At 44.6% G+C, this 23,386-nt stretch overlaps 1 protein-coding gene across 3 annotated transcripts in view; it reads right to left on the reverse strand.

Moving 5' to 3' along the window:
* BANP (BTG3 associated nuclear protein) overlaps positions 1-23,386 on the reverse strand; it is a 607,582-nt gene that overhangs the window by 202,046 nt on the left and 382,150 nt on the right. The window lies entirely within an intron of this gene.

Below are 23,386 nucleotides of genomic sequence, written 5' to 3' on the forward strand. Positions count from 1 at the left end.
GGCATAAAATCCTTACGCTACTAGCTTCCTTTTTATTTTTCACTTTTTCCTTTTCTACTTTTGTACTTTTAAATATATAGTAATAAGTTATATACAAAACTTTGACATCTTTAAATATTATAGCCTAAGTGGTTTATATTCAGGTACTCAAGCATTTTTCGCTGTCTGTCCTGGTGGGCTCCCACTCTATCTGATGTACCTGGGGCAATGGGGATTAAGTGATTTGCCCAGCGTGGGATTTGAACCCACAACCTCAGGGTATTGAGGCTGTAGCTCTAACCACTGTGCTACACACTCCCCACTGTAGCATGTATCTTATTTTTCGGCTTCAGTATTTACTTCCGCACATGTAAAAGTAAAAGCGTGGAGGGGCATAATAAAAAAAAAACGTCTAAGTCCCCTTTTGGCCTAAGGCCTTAAACGTTGAAAGTAGAAGCAGGGAAAATGTCCATTATCAAAAAAAACGTCCAAAAGAAGTTTTTTTTTTATAATGGCCTGCCTCTACGTTCAGCTGTTTAAACGCCCAAACCACTACTACGTCTATATTAACACCATATAATCAACCTAAAAAAAAGCCTAAGTCCCAAACCTCCAAAACAAGGGCTTTTAGGTGAAGGAGGAGCCAGTCCTTCGCCTAAAAGCTGGATTCTGTAACCAGTGTCTGTCAAAAACAACACCGGTTACAGAATCCACCCCCTCCCCACACCACATGATCCGGCCAGGAGGGAGCCCAAGCCCTCCTGGCCCGCGACCCCCTCTAACCCCCACCCTCCACTAAAATAAGGGCAGGAGGGAATCCAGGCCCCACTGTCCTCAACGCAACCCCCCCCAACGACCGGCCCCCCCGCCGAACCGCGACCCCCCCCCGCCGACCCCATGACTCCCCACCCCCCTTCCCCGTACCTCAAAAAATGTTGGCCGGATGGACAGGTGCCAAGCCCGCCCATCCGACAGGCAAGCCAGCGTAGGAATGGACCAGGCCACAGGTGGGGCCTGAGGCGCCTGGGCCAACCAGAATAGGCCCAGGAGCCTTAGGCCTCTCCTGTGGGTGCCAGCCGCCATCAGCTCAGCGGCCCCTTTTTCGGCAGTTATACTTGTTTTGACTTGGTCTAAGTCAAAACGTATAAGTGCTGACTAGGCAACCTGCCTAAAGTTTTGGTTATACCTGCTGCACGCCTAGGTCTAGGTCGACCCACTTCCCGCCCATCGCCCGCCCTTTCCCCTCCTCTAAAAACGCCTCTTTTCTCTCTGTGCGTTTAGAGGCAGGGGAAAGGCCTAAGCTGGTTTTAGATACGTCTAAAACCAGCTTTGATTATGGGTACTTGGACGATCAGGCTTTTTGATTGTCCAAGTAGCCATTTAGGCCACTTTTTAGACAGTGTGTTTTTTTTTTTATTATGAGCCCCATAGTGTACAGTATATAATAAAATGTCCTTGTGACCTAGTTTATGTTGGTAGGAGTAGGCGCCAAATTACGATAATGTTCGTTTAAATGAACACAAATCCAAAAGAGTGACAAGTGCCCTGCAGGCCCCTCTGGTGGATCACTGGAAGGAGAAACATCATACATGGGAGGAAATCAAATGGAGGGTAATTTATGAAGTTGTGGAAGGGTGGTAATTTTGAAAAGATTTTAAATTATAAAGAGCTCTTAACACTGTGACCCCGAATGGACTAAATTTAGAAATAGAGTGGAACACCTTATTATGACCTTTATAGCCCCTGTAAATTGTTTGGATTCTTTCCTGTTGAAGATAGGTACTTTTGAGAACAATAGTCAAGATCTGAAGTATTAAAATCGTTAAAGTTTTCATAGAGAAGTCTCTGTAAAACGTATATAAAATCAAACCACCGCCATTTTTGCCCTAAGCAAGTTTGGGTGTAGATGTACGGTTGTTAAACAAAAACGGTAAGCGCTTTATAAATACTACTTCTCATGTATAACTGAGTTAAGTAAATATATCTGGAGGTGGGAATACAAGTGTATTTTTTATTCCTTATTTAGGGTACTGCCTTGAAAAAGCCGGTTTGGCAAAATATGTCGGCAGATGTCCCCAGCCAACAAAGCAGAAGTAAACACTGAACCAAAAAAATAAGATAAATGCTTCAGTGAAACTATTTAAAGATGTCAAAGTTTTGTATTTAACTTATTACTATATATTTAAAAGTACAAAAGTAGTAAAGAAAAAGGAAAAAGTTAAAAATAAAAGGAAGCTAGTAGCTTAAGGATTTTATGCCAATTCAGCAGTTCTTCTAAAGCTATTACTGAAGACCAATGCAAATATCCGAATATCCTTAAAGTATATGCAAGGAACAGAATATTATTGCACACTTGAAGTATTGGGGGTATTCAAATTATTTTGCATTTTATAGTACTGAAGTAGCTGTTGTACTATGAGTGTGCACCTTGTTTCCCCATTGGGGAAAGGGCCACGTGAAGAGTTATCGCAGTGTATCGTAAACTGTGTGCTCTGGCAGATTCCAGAAGTGCTGTGAGATGCCGGTGAGGAGGAGAGGCGCTGGCTGACTGCTTACAGCATAAGCCTCTCATGGTGAGAGGCACGTCCTGTAGTCTAGGGTTTCTCAACCTGTGATATGCGTCCCTCTCTCTCTTTGTCCTCACAGCACCTATTCAGGAAGCTGTCTTTTTCTCTCTCACTCACAAGAACACAGAAGCTGATACATAATAGAATATCTTTCTGTACATTAGAATCTTTATAAACATTGTCTTTATGTAATATTATGCCTATTTCTGCACAATATATTCTTTATACAATTACTTTTGGCTGTCCTTCTCATTAATTTCACTTCCTTCTGAACCCAGGACCTGGCGGATTGTAAGGCCGCCACCCAGTGGCGTACCTAGGGGGGGGGGCGGGGGGGGGCGGGCCGCCCAGGGTACCAGCCCTAAGGGGGTGTTCCCGGCCTTGCCGTTCAGTCCCCCGCCACCCCCGAAGGACCGCTCACCCCCCTGGCCTCCCCGCACCACCTATGAACAGCCGCAGCAGGATCGCGAAGTCAGCGTCAGCATCCCTGCGCTGCTTCCTACGACGCGATCCCGCCCCTCCTCTGACGTCAGAGGAGGGGCGGGACCGTGGCGCAGGAAGCAGCAGGGATCGCTGACGCTGACTTCGCGATCCTGCTGCGGCTGTTCATAGGTGGTGCGGGGAGGCCAGGGGGGCGAGCGGTCCTTCGGGGGTGGCGGGGGACTGAACGGCAAGGCCGGGAACACCCCCTTAGGGCTGGTACCCGACGCTGACTTCGCGATCCTGCTGCGGCTGTTCATAGGTGGTGCGGGGAGGCCAGGGGGGCGAGCGGTCCTTCGGGGTGGGTCGGGGCATCAGGCCTTCAGGGTGGGGCGGGCGGGCAGGCAAGCAGGCTTTCAAGGGGGAGGGGGTGACAGGCAGGCAGGCAGGCCTTCAAGGGGGGACAGGCCTTCGGGGGGGGGGGTGCAGACATTCAAGGGGTGCAGGCCTTCAAGGGGGGCAGGCAGGCCTTCAGGGGGGTGCAGACCTTCGGGGGGGGGTGTAGGCCTTTGGGGGGGTGCAGACCTTCAAGGGGGTGCAGGCCTTCAAGGGGGGAAAGGCAGGCAGGCCTTCAAGGGGGGGACAGGCCTACAAGGGGGGGGACAGGCCTACAAGGGGGGGGGACAGGCCTACAAGGGGGGGGACAGGCCTTCAAGGGGGGGTGCAGGCCTTCAAGGGGGGGTGCAGGCCTTCAAGGGGGGTGCAGGCCTTCAAGGGGGAGACAGGCCTTCAAGGGGGGGAAAGGCAGGCAGGCAGGCCTTAAAGGGGGGACAGGCCTACAAGGGGGTGGGACAGGCCTTCAAGGGGGGGACAGGCCTTCGGGGGGGTGCAGACCTTCAAGGGAGTGCAGGCCTTCGGGGGGGGGGGTGCAGTCCTTCAGGGGTGGGGTTTAGGCCTTCAGAGGGGGACAGACCTTCGGGTGGGAGGTAAAGTCCTTCGGGGGGTGCAGGTCTTCAGGGGTGGGGTGTAGCCCTTCGGAGGGGGGACAGACCTTCGGGGGAGGGGGGTCCTGGTGTAAAAGTACACAGAGGGAGAGAGGGAAGGGGGGGTTCAAAGATACATGCATATGCCAGACTTTGGGGGTTAGAAATAATGGGTCTAAAAACAGAGGAGTGGGAGAGAGATGGTGCATAATGGGATTTAGGGAGGGAAGGAACAGAAAGGGAGAGAACTTGGAAACAGGGGATGGTGTGGAGGGGGGATAGAGATACTGGATAGGAGGATAGTTGGGAACAGAAAGGGAAAGATGGTGGATCCTGGGGTGGTGGGGAGTTGAGAAAAGGTGAATCTGTGGATGGAGACAAAAAAAAAGGAAAGATGCCAGATCTCCGGGAGAGGGAAGGGAAACGGAAGGGGAGAACAGAGATGGCAGACGGATGGTTAGCACGGAGAAAGGAGACCCTGGCAAGCAAGACAACAAGAGCCTGGGACCAACAAGATTTGAATATTGATCAGAGAACAAAAGGTAGAAAAAATAATTTTATTTTCTGTTTTGTGATTACAATATGTTAGATTTGAAAAGTGTACATGAGACAGCTTGAAATGGGAACTTTTCTATTTTTGTGAATGGCAAGGCTGAGTTCAGTTAAAATATATGCTTTATAAGAAAATATAATAATGTGTTTTATAAAGTTTATAAGCATTGCTGGCATACTCGGTGAGGTGTTCCTAGTGTTGGTGGTGGTGGTAGCATGTCAGTGTGTTGAGAGGAAGAGGTAGTCTGGGAAATTCTGCTGAGCAAACTCTGGGCCCATTTCCACCCCCAGTTAGTCCACTCCACTCAACTGGTTCACACACTGAGTGGGTCTTTGGGTGTTATTTCTGGGTAGTTGTTTTAGAATCTCTTCCAGTGGTTTGTCAGTATCTCCTTCTGGTCCAAGGAAGGAAACTTTGTCAACCTTAGCATTGACCTTCAGAATATGTTTGTAACAGCGCTGCTTGTGTGGCATTAGGCTATGTAGTGATCGAAAGAAAAAAACAGACCTTTGCACATTTTTGCACTATATGGTGGGTGTATGAGGAGATTCATTTCCTGCACAGTTAAGTCCATTTTTTCTACTGAATAATAGTCTAGGTACAATGAAAGTAAATAGCAAAAATGTTTGAGTAGATAATTAAGGAAATCTTTTTCATATTGCTTGCTTATGGACTGGGAAAAAAGACTGTTCAAGCAAATGTCTCCAGAACTGCTTTAATGGAAAAATGTGATTTTTTTTTTTTTAAGTACTTTGTGAAATTTATTGTTGTTGTGAAATTTATTGTTATACTTTGTTTAAACTTAAAAAGCGGTGTCATTAACAGTGAATCTAATCGAAAAAATCGATTCAACAGGGTGAATCGGATCGAATGAAATATTTTTCTCTGAATCGGGCAGCACTATTGGCTACCATGAGAATGGGCTACTGGGCATGATGGACCATTGGTGTGACCCAGTTAGGCTATTCTTATGTTATGTTCTCATCTGTAGGGGCCTTTGTTTTCACTTCTTATTTTAATGTATTTTTTTCCTGGGAACTTATCAGTGTTTTTTTATAATGGGAACAAAAATGGAAGAGAATTAATGTGTGTGGAATGGGGGGGGGGTAACTAATTTCTTCAGCTAAATAATTCAATCCACTTCAAACAGACATAGGAGAACTCACGCACCATTCACACACCCTCCAACCAAAAACGTCAAAAGAAAAAAACTGTTCGACAACCTCCTAGCCATTCGAGCTGCAACACTTGACCCCCAACTCTACAACCTATTGACCTCGACCACAAACTACAAAACCTTAAAAAAAGAAATAAAAACCCTTCTATTAAAAAAACACATAAAACCAAACTAACATAATCAGAACTGTCCCAAGCATCACCTGCAACTACTCCATATGTACTTCTGATGTCATGACAATTCAGACATAATTTATGTTATGTTATGTTTGGAATAATGGTTACATAAATGAGGTTCAATAAAAGAAAATTTTCTGTGGGAGCATTTGTTGGAACTTCTGTTATCCTGATTTCTTCTATCTGTGGGCTTTCTTTAGCTAACCTACTTATCTGGGGCTTTCCACTTCTGCAGCTGCCCTTTTCACGGTCCACTTTGCGCTTGCACTCTCTGGGGAGGGGGGGTTGGGTCTGGGCTTGGTGGGGTAGGTGTGTCTGGTAGTTTTGTCTGGGTGGTGGCTGGGTGTTTCTTGGGTGCTTGTTGTGCGGATTGGTGTGTCTGGTGAGCGGTCTGGGTGTTGTTGCTTGTGGGGGTTTTTTTCATTATAAAATATGGCTGAGGGTCTAGTCCGGCTTATTATTCTTGTGGGTTCTGGGGTGGGATTTGTTTGCTTGCCCCAAGTTTTGGCCTTTTGTTGTGTATTGCTATGCCTCTCATTGGCAATTTTCTCTTGGGAGAGGCTTGTTCATGCTTGTTGTTGCTGTTACTCTCATTCTGTGTTCTTTTTGATAATGTATAAGTTTCTGTACAGACCATGGTTGCTTGTCTGGACCTTTTGCCATTCTCAATAAAAATACTTTGGAAAAAAAAAAAAAAAGAAAATTTTCACTGCCTGTTTCTATTCTGACCATTTATTCCATTTCATGGTTATTGCAAAAAAAAAAAAAAAAAAAAAATTTTACATGAGGGGGGGGGGGGTGTCAAAAAATGATGGGCCCCGGGTGCCACATACCCTAGGTACGCCACTGCCGCCACCTTATATCATTGGGGGCTTGTCTGCTGCAACATCATCCCTGCAAAACCTTACAGTAATAATCTTATTTTCTCCCAAGGCCTGGAGAGCCACAACCAAGAGAAAATTTTCTAATCCTATATTTCACATACTCTTTATGGTATTAATGCTTACTGCAGCTTTCGAGGCTTTGGGTGTGGTTGGTTTTAACTACCGTTTACCTTGCCATGTTACTTTGATCACGTTTTAACACATTAGAGTGGGTATGTAGAACATAGTTGTTTTATGTGTTTGCTTGTTCCAATTTAAGCATGGTTAAAGTTTGATCATTATGCGTATCACCTGGCCCACTTTTGCTAAGGGGGTATAGAACAAAATATATTATATAAATTTTATTACTTATAATTAATTTAAACAATTGCCAAATAGTTCTTACAGTGCTGGTAATCACGTGGACTAATGTGCATGGAAGCATTGAGGGTTTTTTTTTTACAACCACACTTCATCGTTCCATATTTTCTCTTGATGCTTATAGTGTTGACTTTGAGGTTGTTTATCCATGATATGTTTTACTCCATAAGGCATGATCCATTAACAACAAGGTAGGTTTGCTACCATTTGTGTCAATCAGTAGTGTACTGGTATCATATGATATTATATATGTGCACTTAATATACAGTTTGTTTCCATCAAGTTATTAAATTTACTATACAATATAGATTCTTTGTTAATATTAAATGATGTGCGCATCGGTGTTATCGATGTATATTTTCTGTATATTGATTAATAGGTAAATCATTATTACTTTCATGTTTATCCTCTTATTTCATCATTTTTTTTAAATATACTTTTTTTAATATATTTTTTAAAGAATTACATTTTATATTTTAATTTTATGTTTTAGATTGTCATTTTTTAAAAAAAATATTTAAGTTTTTATTGGATTTTCAAACAAATAAACAGCGCAAAACATAATATTGTAACACAGTATGGCTCTTCTGAAAACCATTGCCCAAATATGATCAAAATGCAATAACAACATTATCTTCTGAAACAACAGAACAATACCACCCTCCTCCCCCCCCAAAAAAAAACATATAGTTTACATTAGGATCAAGGTCCCCCCTCCTCCCACCTAAATAGCCAATTTCTGAGTAAGAACAGACCAGGTATGTACTGATTGCATATAGTAACCTCTGCGTTTAGCCACATATAGTTCCATTTTTCCCAACAGAGATAATTTCACTTTCCATTCATTCAAATCAGGCACCAGGGACTGTTTCCAATATGCAGCTATGAGACATTTGATCGCTGCCAGCCCCATTCTCAATAATTGGGTTTGCCATCTGGTCCCACAATTATTAGACAACCCCAATAAACAGCTTTGAGGAGTAACTGGGACTGTGACCCCCCAGTATCTGCGACAGAGATCAAGCCACTGCTGTCCAGCAAGGAACCAACACTGGACAGTCCCAACTGTCCGAAGACTGGGGATACATCTTATGGAGCCGTTCTGGAGTATAGTACCAGCGGCTCAACACCTTGTACGCATTCTCCTGTATAATGCACAGGTGGTTGCTCTACCCACCTTGGCACAAATGGCATCCCACTCTTTGGATGTAAATGTACAATGCAAGTTCCGCTCCCAATGGCATTGGAAAACAAAATTCGGTACTACTTGCCCCCCTAAATATTGATATATAATTGAAAATAGGCCTGGGCACCTTCTGCAAAGTCCCCCATAATTTTTCTAGTTGTTCAGCCTCAATGGGAGATGTCTTATCCCATCCCCGAGCACTCATATAATGTTTTACTTGAAGATAAGGCAAATAGTCTCCTACCCGTACCCTAGGTATGCTTTGCAAGGCCTCAAAAGATATTATGGTACCCGCTCGCAAAAAATCATGAAATTGGGTCAACCCTAGATGCCCCCACCTCTCAAAAACAGGGTTGGTTTTACCTACTAAAAATTATGGTTCAACCCTCAAAGTAGCTAAAGTGGAAGTCACCAACCCATTATTGCAGTCCTTTTTCATTCTATCCCACATCTTGATCAGGTGTAATATATAGGGGTTGTCAGTCTCCAGTTTCCACTGTTGAACAGTATGGGAAGACCAAAGCCTAGTGAACAATCTACCATGGGGTACAAAAGACTGTTCCAACGGCACACCCCACTTGTGGGAACCCAGGTCCTACTCCAATAACATCCTCAATTGCGCAGCCTGGTAATACCATTGAAGATTGGGAACCCTTTCCCACCCCCAGCTCTACCCGCCCGTATCACCGTCTGTGAAATCCTGTGTGCTCTATTCTGCCAGATAAAGTTCCTAAATTCCGCTTGCAATATCTTAAACGTCCAAGCAGGTATGGGGATTAGTAGTCTGAAACAAAAATAACAATCTGGGTAAGACATTCATCTGAAGAACCGCTATACGCCCCCCCCCCCCCTCAATTGAGAGTAATACCGCTCGCGGGAAGATTTTTGAATCGCACTTGTTAGCAAGCTCCATCGGAGCTCAAAAATTACCCTGCCATTTGGTAGAGTGACATCACTTCCTCCTCCTAGATTGTCATTTTTTATGTGTATGCACATATATGTATCTTGTGTGTCAATAAACTGTAGGCTCCTAAGGCAGGCTGATTAGGCCGAAACACATGCGTGTCTAGCCATCGCACAAATTGATCAGAGTTTGGAAATAAAATCAGAACATCTGCATCTTTGTACGTCTCCACTGTTGGTCTGTCTATTCATGTTTTGATACATACATAAACTAAATATCTTGGTAGGATGATGGTGTGGCAAGGTCATAGATATTTATTCTCCATTTCAGAAGGGGATTAAATGTCCATGTCTTACAAGATCGACATTGGGAGTTATATCTGCTACCAAACACATTTAGGGTTTGGGAAACAACTGCTGAACAGCATACCACTGGAAGGATGATGGGGGGAGGGGGGTATGCCCCTGTAGGTTTTGTTCCTGCTCCACCAAAATACCAAGCTGGTAAAAGGAACCAGTTGTTGGGACAGTCTAGGGTTAGGGTTAGGGTTAAGGTTTTACTACAAGCTCTATGCCAATATAGTCTGTTCTAAAATTTTATTTTCATTTATTTATTTACATTTCTTAAATACTGATTCTATTTGAAGTGGTTTGCATTCAGATACTCTAAGTATTTCACCCTATCTGTCCCGGCAGGCCCACAATCTAACTATAGTACTTGGGGCAATGGAGGGTTAGGTGACTTGTCCAGGGTCAGAAGGAGTGGCACAGGGATTAAGCCTACAACCTCAGGGAGCTGAGGCAGGGGGCTCTAACCACGAGTCCACTCCTCCCTAAAAAGTACTGACTTGCACGTCTCAATTCCTGCTTCTATGACCTATCCATAATGGAGCTGTACATTTTTGCATATGCTGCCAAAACCCAAGCTAGACTTCAACTCATTTTAATTGGATGTTATTGAAAAAAAATGAAAGTCTTGCCTCAAGCCATATAAAGCATTCTGCCTACACAGGGTCATGAAGTCTATCCACCCCCAATCCCTCATGACAGAAGATAAGGAATTTGGGCTCTCCCTAAACCTAAAGCCCATCTTCTCAATACGAATATCTAAGGGGTCTCCTACATAAGCCTAAGAACACAAAAAACAAAGCTATAAACTAAGAGCTGAGAAAATAACTGGCAGTTTGCCTTTGAATATTTCCTCGGTTCCATTTACTTCTCCATCTAAGACTTGCATTGGCCAAGCCACGAAAAAGCTGCAGCAACACGAACCTATGTCATATTTCAAGTCACATCATAAAATATCCATTTGAAGTAGAAAATTGGCCTATATTATATTACAGTACTATTATAGGATTTGCCCAAGGCATCTTGGCAGCACATCGAAAATAATGACTCAGACAAAAGAAGGGTATTAGAAGCAGCATTGGTTTTCAAAATGTAATGACATATTCCAGTAGTCACATCATAAAATATCTTTATGATAGAACTGCCCAGTGCCACTTTCATGCTGTGTGAAAACCACATGTACCTCATAGTACCCTCCAAGTCTTGCTGCATCCTTCTGGTGGCAGACACAAAGCAATGAGCCAGACAAATTATGATTTATGAAAACCTGACTTCTGATTTCCTCTGTCTTGTCCCTGCTTTTTAATTCCTATGCTCCCTCAAAGCCTTTGTAGTTGTAGATATCCCATGTCAGAGTGCTCAGACATGTCATATTGTACCACTAGTATATTTTTTTGAGGGGGGGGGCAGTTTAACAGAAATGCAGATATTTTTCCCATTTACCGGTAGTAACCCAGCAGGGTAACATGTTTCCAAGTTTAAAAAAGTTTTGATTTTGAACGCAAAATCTTAATTCAATGCGATTTACAAGTACTAGTAAAATTGAGGTAAAAAAAGGAAAAAAAAACACATTACTCAAACAAGACAATTCACACACCTGTGTACCAGACAAACACAAAAAGGAAAAATAAAAAAAGGATTAAATGCAATTTGTAAATCAAATCAAAAAAGGCAATGTAATGAAACAAAAGGATGGGGGAAAGGTTACCCGCTCAATTTTTGCTTATCGACCTTACTATTACTCTAACGAGTATCCTGGGGATATAAAATAAGCATATCTCAGTTGAAAACATCCTTAAAAAGCCAGCTTTTCAGGAGACTTTTAAACTTGCCAAGTAATTTTTCTTCCTTTATATTAGTTGGGAGCAAATTCCAGATTTGGGGGGCCGTGATGGAAAAGATCGTGTCTCTCCTAGAATAGATGACTCTTTATGAGGGGACTAGGAGGAGTTATTTCTCTTCCGATCTTAAAGATTTTATAAGAGTATAAGGGATTAAAAGTCTTTCTAAAAATGCAGGAGCTTTGTTCGTTAAAATTTTGTGTGAAAATAATGCTATTTTATATGTGATTCTATGGTTAACAGGTAACCAATGCAACAACAAAACAAAGACTTCAGTTGTAACAATGTTCATAATCACACATATGTACAATAGGGTGCCGATTATCCAGATGTCCAATAATCAGGATTGCTTCAGATTCCCCATTGAAGTCCTATTCCTACCACCCTCCCTCCCACTAGTGCAGTGGCCTCAAACTCAAACCCTTGCAGGGCAACATTTTGGATATGTAGGTACTTGGAGGGCCTCAGAAAAAATAGTTGTCTTATTAAAGAAAAGCACAATTACTTACCGTAACAGGTGTAATCCAGGGACAGAAGGCAGATATTCTCAACATATGGGTGACATCATCCACGGAGCCCCGATGCAGACAGCTTAACGAGCAGACTTGCTTGAAGAACTTTTAGAAAGTTGGTGACTGCTGCACCGCGCATGCACGAGTGCCTTCCCGCCTGACATAGGTTGTGCATCTCCTCAGCTCAAATAACTAGTTAAGAAGCCAACCAGGGGAAGTGGGTGGGTTGTGAGAATAGCTGCCTGCTGTCCCTGGATAAAGCACAGTTACTTACCGTAACAGGTGTTATCCAGGGACAGCAGGCAGCTATTCTCACATATGGGTGACCTCCAAGCTAACCAGAAAGGGATGGTGGGAGTGTTGGCAATTTAGGAGAATAAATTTTGTAATACTGTTTGGCCAAACTGTCCATCCCGTCTGGAGAAAGTATCCAGACAATAGTGAGAAGTGAAGGTATGAACCGAGGACCAAGTAGCAGCTCTACAAATTTCCTCAATAGGTGTAGAACTGAGGAAAGCTACTGAAGCTGCCATTGCTCTGACTTTATGGGCTGTGACTTTACTGTGAAGGAGTAATCCAGCCTGGGCATAGCAGAAAGAGATATAAGCCGCCATCCAATTGGAGATGGTACGCTTACAAATAGGATGTCCCAACTTATTTGGATAGAAGGAAACAAAAAGTTGAGGAGCAGTTCTGTGTGGTTTGGTGCATTCCAAGTAGAAGGCCAAAGCACGTTTACAGTCCAGAGTATGAAGAGCTGATTCTCCAGGGTGAGAATGAGGCTTTGGAAAAAACACTGGAAGTACGATGGATTGGTTGAGATGAAATTCTGAGACCACTTTAGGTAGGAATTTTGGATGAGTACGAAGAACAACTTTGTCATGATGGAACACCATGAATGGTGGGTCAGTAACTAAAGCTTGCAGCTCACTGACTCGTCGAGCAGAAGTGAGGGCAATGAGAAACACCACTTTCCAAGTGAGATACTTCAGATGAGCCTTATCAATTGGTTCAAATGGAGGCTTCATGAGTTCAGTGAGGACAACATTGAGGTCCCAAACCACAGGAGGTGGTTTGAGAGGAGGGTTGACATTGAAAAGTCCTTTCATGAATCTGGAAACCACCGGATGAGCAGAGAGGGGTTTTCCTTCAATAGGCTGATGGAAAGCCGCAATTGCACTGAGATGGACTTGAGACCAGAATTGGATAAGTGCAAAAGATAGTCCAAAACAGAAGATAAGGAGGAATGCTGAGGCTCCTTATGATGAGAAAAACACCATGTAGAAAATCTAGTCCACTTTTGCTGATAGCATTGTCTAGTTGTAAGCTTTCTAGAAGCTTCTAAAACGTCTCTTACAGATTGAGAAAACTGAAGAGGGGTTATGTTGAGAGGTACCAGGCTGTCAGGTGTAGAGACTGAAGGTTGGAATGAAGCAGAGATCCTTGATTCTGTGTGAGCAGAGAAGGAAAAACTGGTAGAAGGTATGGCTCCCTGCTGCTGAGTTGAAGTACAAGGGAGTACCAGGGTTGTCTCGGCCACCGAGGAGCGATTAGAATCATGGTGGCATGATCGTTCTTCAATTTGATGAGAGTCTTGAGAATAAGAGGGAATGGAGGAAATGCATAGAGGAAAAGATTTGTCCATTCCAGAAGAAAAGCATCTGCCTCAAGGCGGTGAAAAGAGTATATCCTGGAGCAGAACTGAGGCAGTTTGTAATTGTGGGGAGGTGCAAAGAGGTCTATCTGTGGCGTTCCCCACTGGGAAAAAATGTGATGAAGAATGGAGAGTCCATTCGTGAGGTTGCAATAGATGACTCAAGTTGTCCGCTAAGCAATTCTTTGCCCCTTGAATGTAGACAGCTTTGAGGAAGGTGTTGTGGCGGATGCCCAGTCCCAAACCTCCAGAGCTTCTTGACAAAGGGATGCAGACCCTGTCCCTCCCTGTTTGTTGACATAATACATGGCGACTTGGTTGTCTGTCCAAACGAAGACTACTGTGTTGTGAAGTAGATGTTGAAAAGCATGGAGAGTTTTGAGGATCACTCTGAGTTCCAACTGATTGATATGACACTGACGATCCGTCCAGAGGCCTTGAGTACGGAGACCATCGAGATGAGCGCCCCAAGCATAGGTCGAAGAGTCTATCGTGAAGACCTTCTGATGAGGGGGTGTTCGAAAAAGCAAGCCTCTGGAAAGATTGGAAGAGAGCATCCACCAACAGAGAGACTTCTTCAAGGAAGGAGTGACTGAAATGTGTCAAGAAAGAGGATCGCAAACTTGCGTCCATTGAGATGCCAGGGTCCACTGAGGAATTCTGAGGTGAAGTCTGGCAAAAGGAGTCACGTGTACTGTGGAGGCCATGTGACCCAGAAGTACCATCATGTGTCTCGCTGAGATGGAAGAGTGGAAAGACACTGTATGACAGAGTTGAATAAGAGCTTCCAGACGTTGTTGTGGAAGGAATGCTCTGAGTTGGGCAGTGTCCAGAACAGCTCCAATGAACTGTAGATTCTGTGAGGGCTGAAGTTGAGATTTGGGAAAGTTGATTTCGAATCCCAAACTTTGTAGGAATCAGGTAATCCATTGGGTCACTACAATAACCTCTTGAGAGGTGGAATCTTTGATGAGCCAGTCATCGAGGTAGGGAAATACCTGAAGACCATGGTTTCGGACAGCTGCCGCTACCACTACCAGGCACTTGGTGAACACTCTGGGAGATGAGGCCAGGCCGAAGGGTAGTACTCTGTATTGATAATGCAGATTCCCCATCCAAAATCTGAGGTACTGATGGGAGGCCAGATAAATGGGGATATGAGTGTAGGCCTCCTTGAGATCCAGTCGTTCTGCTCGAGAAGGGGTTCTAAGGGAACTGGTTCAATGGCATGAAGAGAAAGCAGAGCTTGAGCTTCCAGAAGAAGGGCGGTCTGGGATGGATTGGAAGGATACTCTCTTGGAGGAAGCTCTGGTGGAACCTGAGTGAAATGAAGAGAGTATCCTTCCCTGATGATGGTAAGCACCCAGAGGTCCGATGTAATTATTGTCCATCGGTTGTAAAAATGATGGAGATGACCTCCTATATGGGGAAAAGGAGACAGAGACAGAACGGTGGAGGTTATGCTCTGTTGCAAACAGTCAAAAAGGCTGAGAAGCCTTAGATGCAGCAGAAGGCCAGGCAAGATGATGCATTGCTACAGAGCAAGCAGCCGCTCGGGCAGATAACTCGAAGGCATCATAAGATGATTGGAGGAGATGGAGATGTAATTAAGATAAAGAAGCAATGACTTCCTGAAACTTAAAATGCATTTGGTTATCCAAATAATTCAAAAACTTTGGTAGAAGAGAAATAAGGAATTCAAAGTAAATGATGAATTGAAAATTATAATTGAGTACTTTAGAGGACATCATAGCATTCTGGTAGATGCGACGTCCGAATTTGTCCATAGTTTTCCTTTTCCTTCCAGGAGGGACGGTGGCATAAACCTTGGAAGGATGGGACCTTTTCAAGGAGGGATTGATGAGATAACAGAGTTGTCAAACCCTTTGCGATGCACAGTCTTATACCTAGAGTCCAATTTCCCTGGAACAGCTGGTTTGGAAAAAGGTGTTTCCATGCAATGACCAAAAGTCTGATTCAAAAGCTTATGAAGTGGAAGCTTAAGAGACTCTGCCGGAGGTTGAGGAAGATGCATGACTTCGAGATACTCCTTATAAAATTTGGAGCCAGTATCCAATTGAATATCCAAGTCTACAGCCACCTGTCGGAGGAAAGACAAGAAAGATAGCTGATCTGCCAATGCTTTGCCTCGAGAAGGACTCGAGGACGTCGAGGCAGCCTGTGTCGAATATGAAGCTTCGGCAGAGAAAAAGGCATCAAAGGAACCTGGTGACTTGGACGAGACAATCGAGACCAGGACATCCTCGAGGTCCGGCATCGGAGACCTCAAACGAGGAGTCGGTGGTATGGTCGAGATTGGAGTAGATCGAGGCTTCGAGGAAGAAGGTCTGTCGTGAGACGAAGAACTATGCCTGGAAGGATGCCTCGATGAAGGCCTCGAATGTCGGTGAGAACTGTGTCGGAACCAGATCTCAAGGATCGAGGAGACTTCGCCTCGGCGACGTGGGCAGCTGAAGCCGATGTACGAATAGGACTAGAGGCTGTAGATCAAAGCTCCAGAAGCTTGGTGGAGGAACCTCGATGCACTTTCAAAGACTCTGCTCCTTGTATAGAGTGTGAGGATTCTCGTCGAGGCACTCGCAAAGAATCTGCTCCTTGCTTTATGTGCTTGGATGCCAGACCAGACACTCGCAGAGACTCTGCTCCCTGCAAAGAGTGTGTAAGTTCAGACTGGGGCAAAGGAAGCAGCTCGACCTCGCAGGAGTCTGCTGAATGTCCAGGCTGGATAAGAGGAAGCAATTTGGGCCCCATGTTAGTAAGGAACTGAATAAATTGCTTCTCTAACATGGTCTGGAAAGAAGCTGGCAAGGATGGATCCGCGTCTGAAACTGGACCACCTGCTTTGGCTGGAGGTTCCTTCAAGGTAGTGTTAGCGTGCTTCGACTTGGGAGTCTTAGACACTTTAATCACCACCAGCAGAACTGACTGCTGAGCTATCTGACCTGAGGAAACAGGGGAAGATACAGCAGATGACGTCGAAGCAAGAGCCGTTGCAAACGACGAAGGTCTGATGAGGCTCGAGGTGGAAGCAGTAGGCGTGGAAGAAGCCTCGGTGGGAGTTGAGGCCGAAGACGCCTTCGAAGTCGAGGGATCTGTAGAAGACTCCATCTCGAAGAGCTTGTCCACCAAAATGCAACGACGCTTAAAAGCACGAGGCTGAAGTGTTTGGCAAGGCAGGCACTACCTAGGATGATGTTTCGGCCCAAGGCACTTGAGGCAGCATCCATGAGGGTCCATAAGAGAGATCGCACGCTGACACTTGCTATACCTCTTGAAGCCCGTAACAGGCCGGGACATAGAAGAAAAATAGCCGCTGCAAAATCGAAGTCCTCAGGCTGCGGCCAAGCGGCCTGTCCCAGAAAACGAACGGAAGAAGAAAAAAAATTTAAAAAAAAAAAAAGAAAAGAAATAAACTAAAACAGCGATTCGTGAGGGAAAAAAACACAAACCGAAGTTGAGAGAAGGCACAAAGGAACGAAGTTAAACGCAGAAAGTCAAAGATGGACTTCTCGGCTCCACGGAAAACTGAGAACTGAGGAGACGCGCCCTGCGCTGGGCGGGAAGGCACTCGCGCATGCGGGTGACTCGAAACTTCGTGTTTCTTCAAGCAAGTCTGCTTGTGAAGCGTCCGCATCCGGGCTCCATCGATGATGTCACCCATATGTGAGAATACCTGCCTGCTTGTCCTGGGATAACATCTGTTACGGTAAGTAACTGTGCTTTATCCCAGAACAAGCAGGCAGCATATTCTCAACATATGGGTGACCTCCAAGCTAACCAGAATGGGATGGTGGGAGTGTTGGCAATTCAGGAGAATAAATTTTGTAATACTGCCTGGCCAAAGTGGCCATCCCGTCTGGAAAAAGAATCCAGACAATAATGAGAGGTGAAGGTACGGGACTCCATCATCATCATCATCATAATAACAGTTTATATACCGCAGGACCATGAAGTTCTATGCGGTTTACAATTATTAAAAATGATACAAATTGAGTAGAACTAACAAAGTTAAAAACTAGTGACTAACAGCTCTAGAGATCAGTTATTATGGGAAAGATTGTACAAATCAGCTACCTAAGTACTTCAGGAACAGATATGTTTTTAGATGTCTCCTAAATTCCCCAAAAGTATTAGTGAGCATAAGTAATTGTTCCAGATCTTTACCCCATAATGCTGCCTGATATGAGAAAAGATGTTGATGATGTCTTTTAAATCTACATCCTCTAACCGGTGGGGAAACAAAATTCAAGTGTGAGCTTCTCTTATGTCTATTGGTTGAGAAAGAGAAAAGGTCAATTATGTATTTAGGGGCTAAACCGAATAGTACCTTAAAGCAAAAACATCCAAACTTAAACTTCACAGGTGCCTCCATCGGCAACCAATGCAGGAGTCGGTATGAAGGAGTTACATGATCGAACTTCAACCCCAAAATCAGCCTGACCGCCGCATTTTGCACCAGTTGTAATCGCTGCATATTGTTCTGGGAAATTGCCAGATAGGCGATATTACAGTAATCAAGTTGGCTCAATATAAGGGATTGTACCAAAATTCTAAATGATGAAGCGTCAAAATATACTTTAATGCAGTGGTTCATAACCCTGTCCTGGAGGACCACCAGACCAATTGGGTTTTCAGGCTAGCCCTAATGAATATGCATGAAGCAGATTTGCATGCCTGTCATGTCCATTATATGCAAATCTCTCTTATGCATATTCATTAGGGCTAGCCTGAAAACCCAATTAGCCTGGTGGTCCTCCAGGACAGGGTTGGGAACCACTGCTCTAATGGACCGAAGGTTCCAGAGAGTAAAAAAACCCTTTCTAACCAAAGAGTCCACCTGGTCTTTCATGGTTAGGCCCTGGTCCAGTTTTACACCCAAAACCTTCATAGTAGACAAGTCGACAGCCACATAGCGGGAGGAATACTGGATCGGCTGGTGACCTGTCTACCGGGAGCCAAGGTAGAAGACATACTGAGCCGCATCGACAGGATCATTGACAACGTGGAAGAAGAAGATATGGCGGTGGAGATCCATGTGGGGACAAACAATGTGAGCAACAGGAACTAGAACAGGTAAGTACTGAAGGACCAGTTCCAGATGCTAGGAAGGAAGCTGAAGACCAGAAAGCAGAGGGTAGCGTTCTCGGAGATCCTGCCGGTACCCAGGGCTGACAAGAAGAAGCAGACAGAGCTGCAAGCAGTCAACGCATGGATGCGGCGCTGGTGTGAGGAAGAAGGATTCCACTTCGTGCGCAACTGGACGACATTCTAGGGGAAGAGCAAGCTATTCAGGAAGAATGGACTCCACCTCAGCGGAGACGATACAAGGCTACTTGCAAGCAATATCAAGAGAGAAATTGAGAAGTTTTTAAACTAAGAAGAAGGGGATAGCCGACAGTCGACAGAGAGTCGATGGTTCATGAACCGGTATACCCAGAGGATACCATGCAGAAAGATAGCAGGGAAGACTCACTGGATCATAAGCAAGACAGAAATCCTGACAGATCGAAAGGGACACAAGAGGGAAGGAAATGCAAGAGAGTAACAGGTTGCAAACTCAAGTGTATGTACACGAACACAAGGAGCCTAACGAATAAGATGGGTGAATTAGAAGCTATGGCACAAAAAGATAACCTTGACATCATTGGCATCACGGAAACATGGTGGAACGAAGAAAACGTCTGGGACACTGTGCTACCGGGATACAAGCTATACCACAGAGACAGAGTGGCTCAAAAAGGTGGGGGCATCGCCCTATATGTCAAAGAGGGAATTGAATCTACCGAAGAGAACATGAAGAATAAGTTAAGAGTCTCTTCTGGGTCAAAATTCCGAGAACAAATGGAACGGAAATGAAGATCGGCATCTATTACCAACCCCCAGGGCAGTCCGAAGAAATTGATGGAGAAATGACGGACGAGATTAAATACAACTCCAAGGGAGGCAATGCAGTTATCATGGGTGACTTCAATTATCCGGGGATAGATTGGAACCTAGGCACCTCCGGCAGCGGTAGGGAGACCAAGTTCCTTGATGCTGTAGGCGATTGCTTTCTGGAACAACTTGTCAAGGAGAATACAAGAGGAAACGCAAAATTCTGGAATTAATTCTAAATGGACTACGAGGACCGGCACAAGGTGTAGAAGTAGAGGGGATGCTGGGAACCAGTGATCACAAAATGATCTGCTTCGACCTGGACACAGGGGCGAAACATCGATCCAGAACGACGGGCATGGCGCTGAACTTCCGAAAGGGGAATTATGAAGGAATGATACTCATGGTGGGGAAGAAGATTAAAAAGAGGATAAGCACAGTAAAGACGCTAGAACAAGCATGGTCCCTTTTTAAGGACACAGTCATCGAGATGCAAAATCTATATATATATCACGTATCGGCAAGGGATCCAAGAGGAAAAAGAACAAGGAACTGGAGTGGCTCATTGTAATGGTGATAGAAGCGATCAGAGACAAGAAGACTTTGTTTAAGGAATGGAAAAGGTAAAAAACGGACGAAAAAGCACAAACAGCATCAAAGCAGGCGCATTAAGGCGGTAAGAGGGGTCAAAAGAGACTTCGAGGAAAAAATAGCCAAGGAGGTGAAAAACTGCAAGCTGTTCTTTCGATATATTAAGGGGAAATGACCCATGAAGGAAGAGGTGGGGCCATTGGATGACCATGGAATAAAGGGAGTGCTAAAGGAGGACAAAGCCATCGCCGACAAACTGAACACATTTTTTGCGTCTGTGTTTACTGAAGAGGATATACACAATATACCAGAAGCCGACAGGCTATACGCGGGAAATGAAAACGGGAAACTGACAGGGTTGACGGTCAGTCTAGAAGAGGTATGCAAGCAAATTGATAGGCTTAAAAATGATAAATTCCCAGGACTGGATGGCATCCATCCGAGAGTTATCAAGGAATTGAAAGGGGCTATAGCTGAACTGCTTCAACTAATAGCCAATCTGTCAATCAAATCGGGAAGGATTCCGGAAGACTGGAAGGCTGGCGGATAGGAAACAGAGAGTGGGGGGTAAATGGACAATACTCGGACTGGAAAAGCGTCACCAGTAGAGTGCCGCAGGGTTCGGGGCTTGGACCCATGTTCTTCAACATATTTATAAATGATCTGGAAATTGGTACAACGAGTGAGGTGATTAAATTTGAAGACAATACTAAGTTATTCAGTGTAGTGAAGATGCAGGAGGATTGAGAAGATCTGCAACGTGACATAAACACGCTTGAGAAATGGGCCGCGACATGGCAAATGAGGTTCAATGTGGATAAGTGTAAGGTGATGCATGTCGGTAACAAAAATCTTATACATGAATACAGAATATCCGGGGCGTTACTTGGAGAGACCCCCCCCCCAGGAATGAGACTTAGGAGTGCTGGTTGACAGGTCAATGAAGCCATCTGTGCAACATGCGGCGGCGGCAAAAAGGGTGAATAGGATGCTAGGAATGATTAAGAAGAGGATCACGAACAGATCGGAGGTTATCATGCCGCTGTACCGGGCCATGGTACACCCTCAACTGGAATACTGCGTCCAGTACTGGTTGCCATACATGAAGAAGGACACAGTACTACTCGAAAGGTTCCAGAGAAGAGCGACTACAATGGTTAAGGGGCTGGAGGAATTGCCATACAGTGAGAGAGTAGAGTCACTGGGCCTCTTCTCCCTTGAAAAGAGGAGACTGAGAGGGGACATGATCGAAACATTCAAGATACTGAAGGGAATAGACTTAGTAGATAAAGACTGGTTGTTCACCCTCTCCAAGGTAGGGAGAACGAGAAGGCACTCTCTAAAGTTAAAAGGGGATAGATTCCATACAAAAATAAGGAAGCTCTTCTTCACCCAGAGAGTGGTGGAAAACTGGAACATTCTCCTCTCCCAGAGGCTGTTATAGAGGAAAACACCCCCCAGGGATTCAAGACAAAGTTAGACAAGTTCCTGCTGAACCAGAACGTATGCAGGTAGGGCTGGTCTCAGGGCACTGGTCTGTGACCTAGGAGCTGCCACATGAGCGGACTGCTGGGCACGATGGACCACTGATCTGACCCAGCAGCTGCAATACTTATGTTCTTATGTATGAACCGAAGAACAAGTAGCAGCTCTGCAGATTTCCTCAATAGGAGTAAATCTATGGAAAGCTACAGATGCTGCCATGGCTCTAACTTTATGGGCTGTGACTCAACCCTCTAGATCAGGGGTGTCAAAATCCCTCCTCGAGGGCCGCAATCAAGTTAAGTTTTCAGGATTTCCCCAATGAATATGCATGAGATCTATTAGCATACAATGAAAGTAGTGCATGCAAATAGATCTCATGCATATTCATTGGGGAAATCCTGAAAACCCGACTGGATTTCGGCCCTTGAGGAGAGACTTTGACACCTCTGCTCTAGATGCAGTCCAGCCTGAGCATAGCAGAAAGAGATGCAAGCAGCCAACCGGTTGGAGATGGTTCTCTTGGAAAACTGGATGTCCCAATTTATTTGGATCGAAGGAGACAAAAGTTGAGTAGAAGATCTTTGTGGCTTAGTCCTTTGTAAGTAGAAGGCCAAAGCACGCTTGCAGTCCAGAGTATGAAGAGCTGTTTCTCCAGGATGAGAATGAGGCTTTGGAAAAAACACTGGAAGTTGAAATTGTGAAACTACTTTTGGTAAGAATTTAGGATGAGTACGGAGGACAACCTTGTCCTGATGGAATACTGTGAAAGGTGGGTCCGCAACTAAACTTTTAGCTCACTGACTCTACGAGCAGACGTGAGAGCAATAAGGAAGACCACTTACCAAGTGAAATATTTTAGATGAGCCGTAGACATTGGTTCAAATGGAGGCTTCATCAACTGAGCAAGAACAACATTGAGATCCCAAACCATGGGAGGCAGATTGAGAGGTGGCTTGACACTGAAAAGTCCTTTCATAAATCTGGAAACCATATGATGAGCAGATAAAGGTTTCCCCTCTAAGGGCTGATGGAAAGCAGCCATTGCACTAAGATGAACTCTAATGGATGTTGATTTGAGGCCTGATTGAGATAAATGCAACAGGTAATCCAGAACTGAAAACAAGGAGGTAGATTGAGGCTCCTTGTGATGAAGGGTGCACCAAGCAGAAAACCTAGTCCATTTCTGGTTGTAACATTGCCTAGTATGCATACAGAAAGTGATTTGTCCATTCCAGAAGAAAAGCATCTGTTCGAGGCAATTAGGAGAGTATATCCTGGAGCAAAACTGAGGCAGCTGGTTGTTGTGGGGAGACGCAAAGGGATCTATCTGAGGAGTTCCTCACTGAGAAAAAATGTGATGGAGAGGTGACAAATTGAGTGTCCATTCGTGAGGCTGTAGAAGATGACTCAATTTGCTGCTAAAAAGTTTTTCTCTCCATGAATGTAGATGGCTTTCAGAAAGATATGTTGAAGAATTGCCCAATTCCAAACCTGCTGAGCCTCCTGGCAAAGAGGAAGAGATCCTGTTCCTCCCTGCTTGTTGATGTAGTACATGATGACTTGATTGTCTGTACGAACGAGGACTACTTGATCGTGAAGAAGATGCTGAAAAGCTTTGAGAGCATTGAATATTGCTCTGAGTTCCAACAGATTTATGTGACACCAACGATCTGTGCTGGACCAATGCCCTTGAGTAAGGAGACCATCGAGATGAGCCCCCCAAATGAAGGTTGAGGAATCTGTCGTGAGGACCTTCTGATGAGGGGGCATTTGAAACAGTAAACCTCTGGAGAGATTGGAAGAGAGCATCCACGAGTGGAGAGACTGTCTCAACGAAGGAGTCACAGTGCTGAGAGTGGATCGGAAGCTTAT

Source organism: Geotrypetes seraphini, chromosome 4 (assembly GCF_902459505.1).
Source record: "Geotrypetes seraphini chromosome 4, aGeoSer1.1, whole genome shotgun sequence".
NCBI lineage: Eukaryota > Metazoa > Chordata > Amphibia > Gymnophiona > Dermophiidae > Geotrypetes > Geotrypetes seraphini.